At 47.8% G+C, this 7,509-nt stretch overlaps 1 pseudogene; it reads right to left on the reverse strand.

Moving 5' to 3' along the window:
* Positions 1-694: 694 nt before the first annotated feature.
* LOC124552815 lies at positions 695-812 on the reverse strand (annotated as a pseudogene).
* Between the last annotated feature and the right edge of the window lie 6,697 nt (positions 813-7,509).

Consider the following 7,509-nt stretch of genomic DNA (forward strand, 5'->3'; position numbering starts at 1 on the left):
TGCCCGAGGCAGGATTCGAGCCTGCGGCCGTAGCGGTCGCTCGGTTCCAGATTGTAGCGCCTAGAACCGCACGGCCACTGCGGCCGGCAGTGTTATTGAGAGATCGACTCCATATAGAGGGATGATGCCTCTTTCGTAAGGCTGCTGCGGCTCTCTTCCTTCTCAAACCTTGCCGTGGTGTGATCGTGCGTCTTAATTTTGATATGGGTCTGTCGGTTTGATTTTGTTGCTGAACGGTTTGTTGACCGGCCTGGAAGCCAAACATCAACACTTTTATTTTAAAGGCTGTATCTAAGGCAATGATTCAAAAAATTCGTAGAAATTTCTTCGTATATTCGTATTTTCCTTGTTCACTGTGTTATTACAGGTGGTCTATTCTGGGGTTGAAATGGAACAATGTGGTACACCGAAATTCCTAAAAATTACACTCGACAGACCTGTTACATACAAGAGGCATTGCATGAACTAAAGAAAACTAAACGAAACTCCGCCCGAACAGCCCTTGGAAGGCCCAACGGTACCGACCGGCCGCCGTGTCATCCTCAGCCCACAGGCGTCACTGGATGCGGACATGGAGGGGCATGTGGTCAGCACATCGCTCTCCCGGGCGTATGTCAGTTTACGAGATCGGCACCGCTACTTCTCAATCAAGTAGCTCCCCGGTTTGCCTCACAAGGGCTGAGTGCACCCCTCTTGCCAACAGCGCTCGGGAGACCGGATGGTCACCCATCCAAGTACTATCCCAGCTCAACAGCGCTTCACTTCGGTGATCTAACGGGAACCGGTGTTACCGCTGCCGCAAAGCTGTTGGCACCATTGCATGAACGCCGAGTTTGAAAGTTTCCACCAGTTACAATCTCCTTAGAAACTGGCTGCTTCGCAGTGGGTAGTCAGGCCGAAACAGTCCCAGTTTCCGAAGAGGCGCTGTATTATTCCTCTGCAGAATTGGTGTAACTAAGGTCACGACAAACATGCGGATGCAGCCCTCAGCAACACAGCCAGACTAATAACAGGCTGTTAAATATCTACTCCAACCTTGTAGATCTACCACCTTTCACGAATAGCTCCACTTTATGTTGGAAGAGAAATAACTGCGAAAAGGGAAAGGCAGAATAAGGAGCAGGACGTAGGTCGTCCGTTACAATAACATGAAATGCACGTGCAACGACTGAAGTCCCGCAACAACTTTTTCAGAACATCAGACAAATCGTGATCATTATTTAGCATACATTTGTGGAATGTAATCCATAGGTACGCTATTCGGGTTGCAAGCTCCCACTGTCTGGCTGTCTGCGTGCTGCCCTTCATGCACAAGCTTTAAAATGCACGGAACAGCCATAAAATGAAAAAGAAGATTCGAGTTTCAAAAAACGTCAGAAATTTTGTAATTTCGTTAGTTGTACTTGACCAGTTCGTACTGCTTTTTGTTATTGTGTTGGAACAGAGGTGTGAAACGTATCTGTACACTGGCTGCCATACTGGAAATAGAGAGATAAACTGTCTTCTGTTTAGCGTCGTCCTAGATAAGAACATAGAAGAACGAGAGAAAGACAAGGAAAGTGGGTTTTGGAAACCGACCCTACTGGACTTTTCGAAATCAACTTCTGCAGACCATACCTCCCGTTTGCGAACGACCTGGCGATACTTACAGAGGACGAAGAAACTTCTGTCAAACAGCTCCAAATCCTTAAACAATATGCAGATAAAGTAGGGTTGGAAATCGTATTCGAGAAAACTGAATTCTTGTGTTCAAAGACAGAAATCGCGACCCCGAAAACAAAACACGGTAAGTACTACAGGATCTTTAGATATTTCGGAGACTCATCGATCTGCCAGGCCTTCAAAAAAATATCATAGCAAAATCGCCTCCGAAAAGTCAGAAAAAAAGCACTCCGTCTTCAGGCCCGCCGGCCCCGGTGGCCGTGCGGTTCTAGGCGCTCCAGTCCGGAGCCGCGCTGCTGCTACGGTCGCAGGTTCGAATCCTGCCTCGGGCATGGGTGTGTGTGGTGTCCTTAGGTTAGTTAGGTTTAAGTAGTTCTAAGTTCTAGGGGACTGATGACCACAGCAGTTGAGTCCCATAGTGCTCAGAGCCATTTGAACCATTTTTTTCTTCAGGCCCAAGTGGCCTATCGGGAACATCCGACCGCCGTGTCATCCTCAGCTGAGGACGCGGTTAGGAGGGGCGTATGCACAGCACACCGCTCTCTCGGTCGTTACGATGGGTTTCTTTGACCGGAGCCGCTGCTATTCGGGCGAGTAGCTCCTCAATTGGCATTACGAGGCTGACTGCACCCCGAAAAATGGCAACAGCGCATGGCGGCCCGGACGGTAACCCATCCAAGTGCCGGCCACGCCCGACAGGCTTAACTTCGGTGATCTGACGGGAACCGATGTATCCACTGCGCCAAGGCCGTTGCCAAAGAGACAGAAAAGGGATAGCCCAAAACCTTAACATCAAAAGAATCCACCTCAAGGTGGATAAAAATTCGGAACTACAAGACAGTTTTAAGGCAACGGCCTTGCCACAGTTGATACACCAGTTGCCGTGAGATCACCGAAGTTAAGCGCTGTAGGGCGTGATCGGCACTTGGATGGGTGACCATCCAGGCCGCTATGCGCTGTTGTCATTTCTCGGGGTGCTCTCAGCCTCTTGATGCCAATTGAGGAGCTACTCGACCGAATAGTAGCGGCTTCGGTCAAGAATACCATCATAACGACCGGGAGAGCGGTGTGCTGACCCCACGCCGCTCCTATCCCCATCCTCGACTGAGGATGAGACGGCGGTCGGATGGTCCCTGTAGGCCACTCGTGGCCTGAAGACGGAGTGCTTTAAGACAGTTATAAAACCAACAGGCGTTTACGCTAGCGAAACACTGACAATTAACAAGAAATACGAACTTTAATAAAAAGAAGGAGAGAGAAAGATCATTAGGAAAGTTTTAAGAGCAAGATATACGCAAGACGGTTACAGGCCACTATCAATCAAAACAACAGGATAGCTTTCAAATGTTGAAACTGATATTAAGAAAAACCGAATGAAATTCTTTGGTCTTCTCAACAGTCTACCAAGAGAGCGATTGACAAGAAGGATAGTGGACTATGTAATATCACTTAAGAACTCGCTTATTCGAGACACGCTGCCATGGGATGGTAAGTCCGCAACTGTTCAGTACTAAGGAAATTGTCCGTCTGAGTTGCACTGGGCCGGCCGGTGTGGCCCAGCGGTTCCAGGCACTTCAGTCCGGAACCTCGCGACCGCTACGGTCGCAGGTTCGAATTCTGCCTCGGGCATGGATGTGTCTGATGTCCTTAGTTAGGTTTGAGTAGTTATAAGTTGTAGGGAACTGATGACCTCGGAAGTTAAGTCCCATAGGGCTCAGAGGCATTTGAACCATTTTTACAGTTGCGCTGATATAAAATTTAGCCATAGTTTTTACCTGTTTCGGGCTGGCACGCCCATTTTCAAACAACACACCTCGGTTTTAACCGTAATTGTTCATACAATATGGTGCCAAAACCCACAGCGAAGCAATACAGTGGGCCACAAGTACCCTCACGGACCTTAGACTATACGCCCGTTTCTACTGAGTTCCATTGTGTGAAATCATACAATTTTCTCAGCTCTTAAGAACTCAACGGCTTGTCTGAACGAAATTCTAAAGGATGTCAAAAACGCAAAAATTATCCCAGCCGACATTTTAGGAAGAGACGTCTTCAGACAGGAAGCAAACAAACGGGAAGTTACATCAGAGCAACCAAAACCAAAGTAGTACAGATCAAAGTTTTTCGGAAGAACGTAAACAGTCTTTCTCAGGAAGTACGAAAGCCTACTGCGACGACAAAGGTTCATTGAGCTATTTGCTTGAATTCTTCCATTTATTGGGAGACTCTGCTAATCGTATTAATAATAATAATAATAACAATAATAATAATACTGATTTCTGAGAATTAACTTTTGGTACCCCTTATGTAATGGTGGTTTTGTCACGATGTATGTTTACTACTACATTGGCCCTTATGTGTTTTTGCCTGGCTCAAAAATTTTGTTTTTCCTGTGAATGTGTATTAACAGGATCGTGTACCAGTGTTCGTAATTCTTTCTTGACAAGAGCCATTATTGTCAATTTTAAAGTTCTGACACGTATACCGTTTGTGGGCTTCACTACTATAGTAATGTAATTTTTTATATTTTGGCTGTATATGCCACTGGGCGTAAGTTTCTCAGCGTAAGCGCCACCTGGCTTTTTTGATGTATAACTACATTATTTGTACCAATGCTCCCATACTGTTATAACGGGAGTGTTAATTTCCTTCCTTTTTTATTGTTGCTCGTCCGAAGGACGTTATTAATAGTGATAATTTACACGTTGCCTTTGTACGCCAATTGGCACATGTTTACCGACACGAGCGCCACCTGTCCTGTTTTCAGAGTAACTACGCTCGCCGATTACACTCAGTTGGCTGTGAGCTCTGCAGGATTCATTGGCTATTTTATATTTACGTGACAAACCTTTATTCTAGGGCTATATTTTATTTTTGACACATGGATCTATGCCGACAATTGTAAAAACGGCGACGGTACATTAGTCTTTACTAATGTAAAATTGTAAGTACCAGTCGTCGTTATCATACTTCTGTAATGCGAGAGTTCTCTAATTTGTCTTAAAATTTACTCTTGGCTTGTAAGTTTCATACTTTTCTAATGTAAGCTATGATGTTCATTGCCCTTAGGTTACCTTCTGAAGAAGACATTTATATTTGTCGCAACCTAGGTAAAGATATTCAACTGGTCGGCTGTTTATAATTTTATTATTATTATTACTGAATCACACTTGTACGTGGCACAATAAAAAGTACCCTCTGCCACGCTCTTGACAGTGGTTCGTACAGATGTAGACGTAGATACACTGTTACGCTCCGGCGGTGCTGGAGCACACAGTGGGTGTGGTGCCTGATGAATAAATTACGGCGTGGGAGACCAGAGGGAAGGAACTGTCTGGGAGAAGTCCGTAGCTGTGTGTGTGTGTGTGTGTGTGTGTGTGTGTGTGTGTGTGTGACCTGCCAACAACACGCGCTGATACCGCAGTGAGTGAGCGGCCGTGCTTATCGTAATGTCCGCGTTAATACCGCGTTTCATTACACGCAAGATGGGGGCCATTTGTACAGGAGAGCGCACCCGGGGCAGAACACGCCAGGCGATGTCAAGATCATCTGGCCGCCAGATGGCTTCCGAAGCTCCCAGGTGCATTCCGACATCGATGGCTGACCTACTCTTTACACTTTTACGGTTTGTGCAATATCTGTCCAGGTCTCAGGTACATCAACTTCGATCTGAAATCGGCTGTCCTCTGGCTCCTGGATCGCTTGAAACAGCACAGTGTACGCTGGTGAACCAAGTCGTTATGACCACCCACACTCATGCTCATAAATTAAGGATAATGCTGATACGTGGTGAAACAACGCTATGGTGGGCGGTTTGCGGGTTTAAATCACCTCGGGGTATTACCATGCGGTGCATTTGACCTGCGGTCCTCGCACGGTGGCCCTGGCAGCTGTTCACATACGCAGAGGTGTGTTGTTGCATGTCAGAGTATGGTGCAGCGAGTAAGTGTGCAGACGTTTTCAGAAGTGCTAATGGTGATTGTGTGTTGAAAATGTCTCAGAGAACACATATTGATGACGTTATGAGGGGTAGAATACTAGGGCGACTGGAGACTGGTGAAACACAACAGGTCGTAGCACGGGCCCTCCGTGGGATCTCAAGATTATGGCAACGATTCCAGCAGACAGGAAACGTGTCCAGGTCCTACAGTACGGGACGTCCACAGTGTGCAACACCACAAGAAGCCCGATATCTCACTATCAATGCCCGCAGACGGCCACGGAGTACTGCAGGTAGCCTTGCTGGGAACCTTACTGCAGCCACTGGAACACTTGTCTCCAGACACACAGTCTACAAACGAGTGAACAGACATGGTTTATCCGCCCGGAGACCTGCAAGGTGCATTCCACTGACCCCTCGTCACAGGAGAGCCCGTAAAGCCTGGTGTCCAGAACACAGTACGTGGTCATTGGAACAGTGGTCCCAGGTTATGTTCACGGACGAGTCCAGGTATATAGTCTGAACAGTGATTCTCGCCGGGTTTTGATCTGGCGTGAACCAGCAACCAGATACCAACCTCTTAACGTCCTAGAAAGGGACCTGTATGGAGGTCGTGGTTTGATGGTGTGGGGTTGGGTTATGATTGGCACACGTACACCTCTGCATGTCTTTGACAGAGGAACTGTAACAGGTCAGGTGTATCGGGACGTCATTTTGAACCTGTATGTCCGCCTTTTCAGGGGTGCAGTGGGTCCCACCTTCCTCCTGATGGATGATAACACACGGCCCCACTGAGCTGCCATCGTAGAGGAGAACCTTGAAACAGAAGATATCAGGCCTGCCTGTTCTCCAGACCTCCCCATCGACCATCGATCGACATATCGCTGCACGTCTTCAAACCCCTACGACACTCAGGAGCTCCGATAGGCACTGGTGGAAGAATGGGAGGCTATACCCCAGCAGCTGCTCGGTCACCTGATCCAGAGTATGCCAACCTGTTGTGCGGCCTGTGTACGTGTGCATTGTGATCATATCCCACATTGATGTCGGGGTACATGCGCAGGAAGCAGTGGCGTTTTATAGCACATGTGTTTCTGGATGGTTTCTCAACTTATCACCAATACCGTGGACTTACAGATCTGTGTCGTATGTGTTCCCTATGTGCCTATGCAGCTTTGTGTAGTGCCACGTTGTGTGGCACCACATTCTGCAATTATCCTTAATTTATGAGCATGCGTGTACTTAACAGCATGTTGGTCCACTGTTGGAAGGGAAATCAACAGCGATTCCGCTTGCCATGGGTTCGACAAGTACTTGATAGGTGTCCAGAGGTTTGTGGCAGCAGATACCTACGCACAGATCACACACTTCCCGCGACTGACTGACGGTTGATTTGTGGGCGTGGAGTTATCGCCCGATAGCGTCCCAGTTGGGTTTCGTCGGATTCAGATAAGTCGAATTTGATGGCTAAGACATCAACGAGAGTTCACTATCGTGCTCCTCAAACCGTTGCAGCATGATACTGGCCTTGTGACAGCGACAGTTATCCTGCTGGAAGATGTCATAACTGTTGACGAAGACATCAAGCACGAGGGGTCACATGTGTTCCCTAGTGACGTTCACGAAGTCAACAGCTGTCACGGTGCCTTCGCTTACTACTCCCGTAACATAGTGCTGCACCCATTGGCCTGCGTAGTGGCGCGCTGCCTGTTTCAAGCACCCGTTCGCCTGGATGCCGACGTGTCTGGACACGACCAACGACCTAGTTTGATAACGAACGGGATTCGTCCGACCAGGCTACACGATTCCATTGATCCACGGTCCAATCTCGATGATCCAGTGCCCACTGAGAACATGTAGGGGTCCTCTGCTGCAGGATAGCATGTTGAACACTGTATGTTGAACAG

Source organism: Schistocerca americana, chromosome 10 (genome assembly GCF_021461395.2).
Source record: "Schistocerca americana isolate TAMUIC-IGC-003095 chromosome 10, iqSchAmer2.1, whole genome shotgun sequence".
Classification (NCBI taxonomy): domain Eukaryota; kingdom Metazoa; phylum Arthropoda; class Insecta; order Orthoptera; family Acrididae; genus Schistocerca; species Schistocerca americana.